This window comes from Pseudonaja textilis, chromosome 3 (genome assembly GCF_049901715.1).
Source record: "Pseudonaja textilis isolate UNSWEBS1 chromosome 3, rPseTex1.2, whole genome shotgun sequence".
Taxonomy (NCBI): Eukaryota; Metazoa; Chordata; class Lepidosauria; order Squamata; family Elapidae; genus Pseudonaja; species Pseudonaja textilis.
This window is the reverse complement of record NC_141992.1, coordinates 148,772,361-148,785,354: the sequence shown is the minus strand read 5'-3', so window position 1 is coordinate 148,785,354 and position 12,994 is coordinate 148,772,361.

The window sequence follows — 12,994 nt, the reverse complement described above, 5'->3', positions numbered from 1 at the left end:
TGGCTGATTCTTTCATTTTTCAGAAGATTGAAAAAGATACAACAGGATTGGCCCTCCTACAATTAACTGAAGATGTAAAAGCAATAGAAACTTTGAGAGAAAGTAACCATATCAGGTTGGGGTTTAAAACACCATAGAAAGAAAAAAACGGGGTATATTTGTGTATATATACTACTAGATTGCAAGAAAACCAATTTTAACAAGCTTATAGAAGTACTGCATGGAATCCCATGGACAGAAACTTTAAGGTCAAATAAAATACTGGGAGAACAATTTCCCAATAAGGGAGGAAAGGAAACAAGTAGGCAGCTCAGGAAACTATTGTTGTTGCAGAGAGAGCTTTTGATTGATATACAAATTTAAAGGTTGATTGATCCTATACCTGTTTGATTAAATGTAAACATGTATAAGAAATGGAAGATGGGTGTAATCTCTAAGTTGATATATCAGCAAGTAGCTAATGTATGCAGAAAGAAAGTTACAAGCAGGGGTGGGATACGACAGGATTAACTACCAGTTCGGGATTTATGAGCTTCCCTGCCCACTGTGAGCCACACGCCTGTAAATTGTCATTAGCACGCTGCGTGTCAAGAAGCAGCCTTTGAAACAACCCTCTTTTCTTGTTTTTTTACTGCAGCTGTGCCTTGTTCAGCAGCTGAAGTTGAAAAATCAGGAAATAAAGATCAGGTAAGAGCCCAGGTGGGCAAAAACATCAGCAGACATAGAACCGGTTCTATATCTGCTGCTCTATGGAACTGGACAGAACCGGTAGAAACCCACCCCTGGTTACAAGGCTAAAATGCAAAAGGAACCTAGATTTGCATGGGAAGTTAAAAGTACAGGAAGTCCTTGACTTACAACTGGTCATGTAAGGTTTCAAGCCCTCCAGTGCTAAGGTTGCAGGCTGTGATCTCTGTGTATTACAAATTTTGTAAGGTTATACTTTCCAACTTCTGCCACGAAAGTCAGTGATATCAGAGAAAAATGTAAAAATGACTATCCGCATCATGTAAAATAGTGTAAGCTATCTATGTCTCTTGCGAATCTACCATTTAGTACCTAGGAGAAAGACAATGAACTCTATTACTACTCAAAGTATATACTGATCTAACATGAACTTCTATTTCATTTGCAAACAAATCAAATCAATATTTTTTGTTTAAAAGACAGCATTTGTCTGAATTAAATAATTGCTCTTTAGAATAATATATAATTTTGTTATTGAATTATGTTGGCTTCTACATATTTATTATGTCAAATTGCAAGGGCAATAAGAGCTTGAGAAACTTCAATACCAATACAGAGTCATAAATGAAATTTCAAGAGGTCTTAAACTTGCTTTCTATGATACAGTAAGATAATATTTACAATGCTTGTATATAGCCATTGATTTTATAAATGAAACTTGTTTCAAAGATGGCTAGGAACTTGGATACTGGATTAATAAATGTATACATTATATGGTTTTATACTGTAGATGGATAATTGGTCTTATTTAAACAAGGTTAAAGTGATGCTAATACTTGCACGGAAAATAGAAAAACAACCCGCTATGGCTAATTTCAGTAAAGCTTGGCATGAAAAATGAGGAATGCTTTGTCAACAAACAATCCCAGTTTCTATGAAGCTTTTGAAAATGGGCCTCAGTATCCCAAACTGATGGGCTATATTACAACTATTATTTCAATTAGTGCCCTGCTCTATCTCTGTTGAATCAATGATGGCACCTTACATCATGAGCCAAATGGGAGAAAAAGTTGTGAAAAAACAAAATAAGAAAGATGCCAAATGGGAAAATTTTCTTTGGGCTTTAGCTAATAACAAGGTACTATTATCATTCTTTTTAAATTATTCTCATTCATTAGTGACTCCAATGACTTCTCTTGCATATGTCCAGGCATCAATGTTTGCCTACATAGCAATGTCTTTAGGGTATTCAAATAAGATTTTCATGTCATTGTGGAATGAACTGGCTTAGTCTGGTGGAGAAAAGCACCACACAAATCATGGAATAAATAACTGAATGCATATAAATCCTATGCAAGGACCAGCAATGAAGAATAGTGTAACAGTATGTGATGTGAGAAAGATCTTGAGAAATGGAAGACTGGTGTCAGCCTTCCCCAAAAGACCAGATGAGCTACTTGTACTTTATTGAAAGGCTACATTAACAGAATCTTGCAAGTTTGAAAGTTGAAATCTCCTGCCATTTCCTTTATAGTCTGAGAAGTTAGGGACGGTCCATCCATCCGTTCTGAGCCTCTTTATCTCCCTGTTATGTTGCTCTGGGCTATACTGTCTCTTATCGGCCCATTCTCTAATCAGCATCTCTTCACCCTCAAAGGCTTTCTCATATATCATTTCAGACAGAGACAAAGGGAAGAATTTGATGCCAAATAAAGAGGAGCATGATCAGTATTAGAGGAACATGCACAGAGGAAAGGAAGCAGTTAAGATGCAAATACCACCTAGAGCACGATACTCACTCAATTTCCACCACTCTCAGTTGCATTCCTTCTGGCTTGAAATGTTTACAATAGTTAGGGAATACCATGACCAAATACATTCTTTTCCAGCTGATCAAGTCATGAGGTCAAAAAATGTCAAAAAATGTCAGCTCTCTCAGGTAAGCCAGACGGGAAATATGCAAGTTGAACTAATTCTACTTTATTGTAAGGCTATGTTAACACAATCATACAAATCTGAAAGTACAAACTTTGGCCTACCACTTTTAACTGCTTGATCTGTTAAGGCGGGTTCTTCCTAAGTTTCTTTCTGAGTCTATGAAGCCACTGGAGGCTCCTATCTCTCTTTTCTGATTATTTCCTGGGCAACATTTCTTTCTCCCCCTTCCTTGAGGCCATCCACATATTCTATTACAAAAGTAAAACTCACTGTCCTGTTTCCTTGGCTGCTGCTAATCCCAGGAGTGGGATTCAAATTTTTTAAAAACCAGGTCTGTGGGCTGGCTATGTGACTGGGTGGGCATGGCTTCTTTTCTTTTTTTTTGGCAACCCCCCGCCCAATTTTTTGCTTCCTGGGCCTCAGGGAAGCCTTCTGGAGGGTGTTTTTGCTCCCATGAAGCTTCCCTGGGGCCCAGGAAGGCAAAAAACAGAGTGGGGGGCACTCAGAAGCCCCCCTGCCCCCTGTGCACCCCTTTTTGCCTCCTGGGTCTCAGGGAAGCCTCCTGGGCGAAGCAGTAAGACAGCAAGGGGATTCTGGCACAGCTGATTATTGGAACAGCTGATCATTGGGAGGGAAAAAAGAAATACCTTAAGGAGTGACTGGGAGGGGGAGAACGCAGTCAGTGATGTTGGGCCTGTGTGCAATGTCATGCATGCACGATAAGGACTGACTGGCGGGGAGGGGAGGGGTGGGTGGAGAGGGGCGGGGCAGGGACAGCCAGAGGCACAATTTGCCGGTTCACTGAAATGCGCAGAATCATAACAACCAGTTCTATAGAACCAGTCTGGTCTGGTAGAATCCCACCCCTGGCTCATCCAACCCCATGTAAAATAAAAAGAAAATGAACTTTTCCATTTGTGTGTTCAGTGCACATTGTGTGCATATGGCTGTTTATGTATACATTTATAACTCTTATGGTGTGGTGTGCATAGAGCCCTAATGCTATGGAGATGTTGTTCCTTCTCTTTTTATGTATTAATGACCTCTAGCTAGGACACTGGAAGAATAACACAGTGGCATTTGGGCAATAGCGGTAAAAATGTGATTGTAAATAGCTGTATCACACCTCTGCATATGCATGTTTATGTGTGGGGGTGAAGGGGAGAGGAAATAACACAAAGACCATTTGGTTTTCTTGAATCCAAAGGCTATCAGGTGGGATGAAGGGAAAAAAAGTACCATAATTTAGATCAACAAAGGAAAGCATTTTTTAAAACAACAACAATAGGGATTATGACAATCACTAGAAGGATTACGATCCTACTCATTAATAGAATTGTCTGCATTCCTTCCCTAGCATAGTTTAGTTATAACAAATATTGACAAGGATCTGCTTATGTTTAGGAACTGAGAAGTGCAGCAAAGCAAGGACAAAGCCAGACAAAAACAGATTGTTCCCAATATTTTAATATTATAACAACAACATTATTCCAATTTTACACAAAGTTATCTAGAACCAGAAAAAGGCAGGTGCTGCTCTTGAAATGAACTGACACTGAAGGCAGATCTGGATCCCATCTGACAGGAAGTGCATGAATCAAGAATTTAACTTCTGTAGTCTTGTACCTAGTAGCAAACAGTATCTCCTTAATTCATATGCATTTATTTCACAAGTACATTTCTAAACTTTATGAATGCTGCTATATGCTATTACAAGTTTATCAATAGGCTGCCCAGTGTTTCCCTCATGGCACATTCATCATCAATTTTAGCTTGCCAGTTAATAGGGGTCTGCTTGAATAACTTCTTTATATAAAGCAGCTGGCAGAGTTCTGCATATTTTGGAAATTTAATATATTCTTGAACAGAACAAAAGTCATTTCTTTGTTCTATGCTAATGGAGAATAGCCAGAATGCAGTGAAGCTGCAAATGCAGAATGAGAATATCTGACTCTAAGAGTTGTGCAAATGGCTAAAAAAGTACTGTCAACTTTATTGCCCATTTAGTGAAATACTACCTGAGATCAGCATTTTTCAACAAGTGCTTTTACTACATAGAAAAACGTCTAGTAATCTATGTTTCTAGAATCACAACTGCTTTCTATTTATCTCTCCCTTGATTATTTAACTTTAATATAGATTGTCCAAGAACATATTTTAAAGGTTTAAAAATTTAAATTTATTTTAAAGCTGTTGCTATTTGACAAGTACATTTCTCTAATGCAGCCTTTAAACTGCAAGCACCTCTGATGTGAGCTCACTTTTCAGTTATTATATACAAATTATTACAATTGTATATAATTTTTAGTACAGTATTTTTTTCCTCCATTATTTTTTGTATGGAACTTCGACCATGAAGGTTGAACATTAGCAGATTTTGTTTGATGCTGCTGTTTATCAACAATAAACCCCAGTGGGAGTAGCTTACTTGAAAGCCACTTTCAGAAGAAGTTGTTATAGAATTTTTAAAATGACCTTATATATTGAAAAAGCTATATCAAATGAGATAATGGATAAATGGGTATAGGGAAACAGCAATGACAATCACACTAGAGATATCTTTTGAAAGAATCCAATTATAGTATAGATTTTACTTTGCTTTGGCCAAATGACAAAGTTGCTAAAACTAATGATGATACTGAAAGTAGTTGTATTTTTTTAAAAACCACTTGAAGATGGTTGAATTCAAGACATGCAGATAGCTTACTGAATTCAAGACATGCAGATAGTACTGAATAGTTTACCTTTGCAAGTGACCAAAAAAGAATGCTGCTCAAAGTTTTATCTATAGTATGCTTAATTAATTGTTGCATTCAAAGAGTCCCCCCCCCTCCCCAATCCTACTTCTTCATAAATAAGACTGTTGAAATCAGATTCTCAGGTATCTAAGGATATGATGACATTACAATTCAATTCAATTTAATAAATGTTGAGACAGATGAATTTCTAACAGATTATTCCTTGTTTTGCTGTTGATCACTAATTAAGTGTACCATATTCATCTAGAGCAATATATCTCAATGTTGACAACTTCAAGATGTCTGGAGCTCTTCCCAAAATTGGGAGTAGCTGAATTCCATGTATCTTAAAGTTGCCAACATTGAAAAACAGTGCTCTAGATAACAGCCCTTACCCAACTTTCTAAGCTGTTCTCCATTGCTTTTTTCCTTCACATGTACCCTCACCACCCACCATTTTAGACCACTGTATTTTTACTAGTGATATAGTGAAAGTGCCATTGGATGGTCTGTGTTCAAGATAATTTTCTGCCAAAGGGATCCTATTTATTTATTTAGCCTATGGCATGGTGTCTATATAGGTGCCCTCACAAAGGTTCTCTGGAGCCTTTGTAATGGACAGAAAAATAAAGGGAGCGAAGAAGCAAAGAGCTAGAAAACAAGTTGAGAAACAGCTAAAAATAAGATATAACTGGAAGCATAAAGAAGTTAATAAAACTCCCCACTGAAAGTAGTTTCTTGTTAGACACCCTTTAAAAAAACGGAAAAGACTGCTTTCTCTCATTTTGCCTTCATCTAGCCTGTCTTCCTGGACATAAAGGATTAAATTTTACCTGGCAGCACCATTATTGAATCTTTCACATATCTGTTTTTACTTTAAAGCAGCCACAGGAGGCTTTGGATTTGATCAGAGCAGTACGTGTGTGAGAGAGATAAACCTGGTGTACCACTGTTTTTTTGGGTGTGTGTGTGTGTGTTAGTGCAGTTTATTCTTTTTCTTTTAGATATCACAACTGCAATATAATTTGGGATAATCATGTCACCTGTCCAGCCGATATAAACTGACATCTTAACAGGGCACGTATTCACTTTTCTGCAATTACATATTAATGAATACAATACTTCAGAGTTCTGTTCAGATACTTCAATCTGTTTGGCTTTGTGGACTGGCAGGGGGAGGGAGAGGAGATAGTTCCATGTGTATAATGGTGGGCATGAACGTGTGCATGAACACGCTTGCTAGCTGCTCACACAAGTGGGGATGCATGGGCGTGTGCATGCTTGCCCACCACTTCTGCGGCCCAGTTTCAAAAGGTTGAAAACTTGATAGTGGGCCATGGCCCATGGATTGGGGATCCCTTCAATACTTCTAGTGTAACAAACAACACAATGTTATAACTATGGACAGGCGTGAGGAGTTCAGAACAATAGAGATCTATTTTCCCCACAGCAATAGAAATTAGAGCAGTGCTTCCCAAACATGGATAAATTATCCAAAATTGAGAAAAATGGTTTTTTCTTTGGTAACAACACATGAAACATTACCAATCACAACAGCAACATTCAAATTGACTTAAAATGTTTTACCTACTTTGGCTAAAACTGATTTTCTGAGAAGTGATTTTGTGTAATGAAGGAAAACATTTGAGAAACTCTGCCTTGGAAAGAGGATGGACTGTTATGGTCCAAATCACCCAAGGATATTTCATGGTTAAGGTTCCACTAAAAGCTAATTTTCCTTGTTCTTGATTCAAATCTTCACCATTACACCATAAATCCATTACCGCTCTCGTAATATAATGACTACTTATCCATGTTAACACTAAATTATCTGCTCCCGATGTTTTATTGAAATTGGAAACTTTAAATTTTAAACCAAAATTTGGCAAAGGATACTATTCATCTGCCTAAAGTGCAGTCTGGCAATCAAAGTGCTGATTTGTCTAATAGTATTAGACAAATATAGATCCAAGTAGTGGAGAAATATTATTCTCTGGAGTCTATTTTAATATATAAACTCTTTATGAGGTAGATAAGAAGTTTAGAGGTTAAACTGTATAATGAACTGTTAAGGGAACTAGGTATGTTTAACCTAATGAATCCAAGGCCTTGGATTCATTATTTCTTACAACATAATAGCTGTCTTTCAGTACTTGAGGAGCTGTCATAGAGAAGAGGGAATTTCATTATTCTCTAGGGCACCTGAGGACAAGAAACAATGGAGGGAAGCTCATTAAAGAGAGACAGTAGAACAATTAATCAATGAAACAGATTGCCTTCTGGAGTTGTGGATGCTCAATCACTGGAGGTTCTCGAAAAAAGATTGGACAACCATTTGTTTGGGTTGGTATAAGATCTTCTGCCTTGGGCAAGGGTTTGGACCTTCAAGATTCTATCCTAACTCTAGTAGAGAAAATCATTGGCCATCCTGATGAATTTTAAGTTTATCTAATTTGGGGGGACAGACACCCAACAGTGACATATCTAGTGGCAAAACACTAACATCTTGGAATTATTACTGTATAGTACAGTAGTGGGTTTAGATTAAAGTATGTGCTTATTAGAATATAATTACACCCACTTTTTATGGTAATATTTTATTTAGGTATGGTTTTTTTCTCTAATTCTGCTATAAAAATGATTTATCTGAAATTGAATTTTGTTCTAACAGGAAAGAAAAATTTGATGAGATTGCATAGAATGAGATAGATGCATCTGAGCTGATTCATCAAACACCAGTCAATACCAACAAGCTGAATTAATTTATTCCTTTGTGTATAGGATTCAGATCATCAAGATGAAAAATAAGTTCAGTTAAAATGGAAAAAGAAATCTTTTTCTTTTCTACCTAGCTTTCTCTCTTATGCATACATACATCATAACAGAAGAGATATTTTGGCAAGGTTTCACTATGTTAGCTAAAATCAAATAATTAAAGATCATGGGGTTCATGCTTTGGTCAAAGTGAACACAAATCTCTTAAAATAAGCAAGACAGAAGATTTCCCCGAATCAGTAGCATTACATTTGAATCGGAATTATCTATCATTATAGATTTTCCAATTCTGTTACTACTCCAAGCCCTTGTGCTTTTTATTTCTTATATTTCTTCAGTGTTTGCCCGCTTGTGCGACTTTGGTGAAGTATTTCAAAAATCTTGGCTTGTGTATGACCAGAATGCTAATTCATGTTTTGGTAGTATTTTATGTAGATTCTGTACAGTTCCATCTCAGCCCACGTTCACATGGTACAGAGTCTATTTTGGATTAAATGGCAATGTTAGTTCATCAAGGCAACGAACTTTCCAGCTATGATGATTGTACAGAACTAGCAGAAGGGAAAAGTGTTATTGAGAACTTGCCTCTGACTACAATATGCTTAATCTTACACCAGTTTTGTATATGAAGTGTCTATCCTAGTTACTGAAAACACAATTTTTCCCATTGCAAAGATTTCATTGGATGACAGTTGTTTTTGTCATAATCCACAGGATCTTCTAGCTCTTCCTTAATATATTCTAGTTTCTTATCTTCTTAACTGGCCTATCATCTCTTGAACAGAGCTCCCTTTTAGTTGCCCTGTTATGATGCTGGGTTGACATTTTGTATTTTATATTTATTTATTGTCCATGTTTTAATGTTTGAGCTTTCATTTTTGTTTATTGTTTGTTTTTATTCCTTATTCCACCAAAAATCACATTGTTTGAGATAAGTGTCTTTATAAATCTAGTAAACTTGGTACGTAAATAAGTAAATAAATAAATCTCAAGTTGTATATACATTTCCTTTATCTCCTTGCTGATTTCAAGAACAAGCAATTTGTATAAATCAGTGCAAGAACACTTTTAAATTTCATGGCACTCTGTTATGTCTTGGCAATTCTGAGCCTATAGCTAGATAGGGGATCTCACAAATGAAACTTGTCAATCTTCTAGTCTTTCCCTTATCTCTTAGGAATACAATTCCAAAACAATAAGAATTGAATCAAAGCAGAGCAAGGCACCACAGAACAGCCTGGATAAAAGCACATCAATGCAATAATTTAAAATGTTTCTCTTAATAGAAATATTTTTGTTGCCATGCAGCAAAACACTACAAAAAAAAAATCTCCTATAGCAAAACAATCTATAGTGTAGTAGTTGTTTTTTTTCCTTTGAAACTCACTAGGTGGTTCAAGAGACCTAAACCTTTTTCAATTTAACTTACCAATGAAAATAGCTGAGAAGATATCTTTGGATATCTCCCCTTTTGCTTCATTATCAACTTGTTGAAGGAGAGGCAACATTGGGATGGGAGAAAAGCTAATAATAGGACTGTGCAAAAGCGCTGAAGGGTTGTTTCATTTCCAAGAGGTTCATGCAAACCACACCTTTAAAGTTATTTCATGAAGTAATAATATACCTCCATTTCTAAAATTGAAGCAGACAGGTAATTTTATTCTGAAATCTTTTCAAGAAATTCTAAAGGATGGACAAACTTCTGCACATGCAAAACCTTATCAAGGCCATAAGATGATGGGCATTATTTATCAAAAGACTGCCCCTTCATTTCAGTGAAAATTGCATGGTCTTCATTTCATGACACATCTGTAAAGGCAAAAGCATAGCATTTCAAATACACCCATTACAAAAAGGGGTATGGATCTGAGGCTGAAAGAAAATATACAGAGATGCACCAATGCACCAACTGTATTAGTGAAAACTCCTAATCTTAGTATTCCAATGTAAAAGTAATCTAGCTTTACTTGCATATTCATTTTAACAAGTCTGTTTCTATAAAATGATCCCTGACTCAGATGAGTTTAAAATGGGATTGGAGAAATTATGGAGGACCTTTCAAGAACAATTACTTTATAAGAATCAATATTGCTTCAAATGCTTTCAAATACTACTATAGGCAAAGAAGATTGGAAAGTGGTATGGCTGTAAGAATTGCAGAGGAATCTTTTGGCTATTGTAAGAAATGATGTGTTGTAAACTAGTCTAATCCATGACAGCTATTCATATTTAAATAATTACCCACAATTGCATAGGACATTCTTTTAGACCAGTGTTCTCAACCTTGGCAACTTTCTGGCATTTGGAAACCTGTGGACGTCAACTCTCAGAATTCCCCAGCCAGCAATTCTTTTGTACACAAATAAAGGAAGTAGAAACTTCAAAGGTAGATGTATAATGTAGAGAATGAATAAGCTTTTAAGCAATATGGACAAACAGTGGGAGGCAACCTGAATACTACCTCCTTGTTGACTTAAGTGTCATCATGGGAATTGTAACATCTGAGCATGATTCTGTTGGATTCAGTGACTACAAGCCTGTCTGGTAGAATGTTAATCTAATAGAAATTAATAAAATGGCCACTCTTTTCTGGTCTTTCCTTTCATGATAATTTCCCTGTGAATAATTCATAGGCCTAGTATGTCTTCCTTAAAAAAAATCTGTAGCAACAGGAAGATTCATTTATGGGCAAAGGGCAGAAAGAGGTTGCTTGTCATCCAATGACAGAAATAACTTCTAGTAGAAAATGCTGCTGTTACCATGTTTCACTTGAAATGTTTCTCTGCTCTATCCCTCAAGATGGAGCAGTGGCAAAATATTTTTGCAGTTGATACCTGGATATTTTTTTATCTGGGCTGCTGTGGAATAAAACACCATGAATAATTCAAGTACAATACAGAAAATAAACCCTTGATGGACCTCACAGTTAACTATAGTCTGTTTTCACTCAAGTAATGTGACATAGAAGGTTCATTGTTCTGAAAAACTAATGAAAGCTACTTGATGCATTACAAAAGCAATCTTTTTAATTTTTTATTCAAAAATTATCCTGGATTATATGCCGAAGAGACAAGAAGCTTTTCATATTGATGGAGAGCTTTTGTTGTTTGTTTACTTCAAACATAAAGGTTGAATGTAAACACTGGAGAACTTACTATCTCTAGTAAAAACATGCTATCACATACAACTTCATTCCCACAACTGTATAATTTTGCAAAACTGTGCAAAAAGGGACAAACCAAACAAAAATTATGCCATAATAAAAAACAGAATGCTTTGAAGTTCTTTATAGTGCAAAATACACTATCCATTTAATTTGAATATCAACATAGTTTTTTTTTAACTTTGTGAAACTCTTGAATGTTTATGTGGCCTGATTAAGGATAGGTAGGAAAATATTGTAACACACTTCAGATATAATGTAATTTATTTACTTCTTGCAAATAATGGAAGTTGCTTTTGTTTTGATACATTATATTTTAAATCCAATGTAGTTAGTTGGCAAACCTTTTCTTTGTAGAATTCAAGAAACTCTCCTACACTGAATGGTTCTTTGACCAACAATTTGTAAGGTAGTAAAAGTTATTACTGAATGGCTAACAAATAAACCCATAAAGTTGATGCATTGATTGGGTTTCAACAATTTCAGTAGTCAGGAAATCATTAAAATCTAATTGCCTTAAATCCAACATTTCAGATTAGCAGTAACTCAGTTGCTGGCTGCATTCAAACTACTTACATTTGGCTAAACTAATTTAAATGAAAGCAATCTCTCTGAGAGAATTAGCCTAAGTGGGAGAAACTATGAAAGGCTTATTTCAGATATAGTTGAGCACTTACCTATAGATAGCATAAGATGGTTTCTGATCTTTCTACTTTTCTACAAGTCTGTGAATTATGTTACAGAGTAATGAGGAAGTTTTTTTTAAATTTTTCTTATATGTATCCATGTATTCATAATTATGTTTTTACTTATACCTATTGTAAGCAATTGGCAAAAATAAATAAATAAATAAAATAAATAAAATAAATGTAACATCTGTTTCCTTTATACCACTTGTCTCTCTGTAAAAGGATTTCATTTGCTAATATAATCATTATATGAATGTTACTAGAAGGTGGTAGAAAAACAGATGGTAATAAGCAGAAATCAATATGCAGGATAGGAAATCATGTTACATGGTGGAAGATGCAGTGGGTTAACAGTTAACTAGAAATATCAAGAGGAAGAAAGGCCTAGGAATCCTGAAAGGTTCAGGAAGTAAACATGGGTGTTAAAAGAAGTAAGGAAGCCCATAAAGGTGGCACCTATATGGATAAGGAATGAAAAGACCAGAAAGTTGTAGCTAGGAACATCAGTTAAGCTGAGCCAACAGTTAGGACAATTTTAGCACTACTCATTTGGGCTCAAAGAATATAGAACTTTGAGCATCAGCAAAACCCATTCACAGCCTACTATGTCAGCCCCAATAATAGCACCAGTGCCAGAGAAACCCAGTTTTAACAGGCATGTGGATGCCAAACAAATGATTGTACCTTATAAAGAGGTGGAGAAGAAAAGGAGGAGAAAGCAGCAGCAGCAAACAGGATTTACTTTAAATATACAAAAAAGCTGGGAATAGGTTATAGAACTATGGAATATTATCTGATCGGGACACACTAAAAAATCTTAATATATTTTAAAATAAGTACAAATTTATAGCTATTGTTTAGTAATGCAGAATTGCAAAATTCTTCCAATTTTGTCAAGACAGGTTTATTTTATATTTGAAAATATAAACATTCATTTATGTGACCAAGAAACTAGCCTGCATATATGTGCTGAATCATTATCTGAAGAATTTGTGAGAAAATAT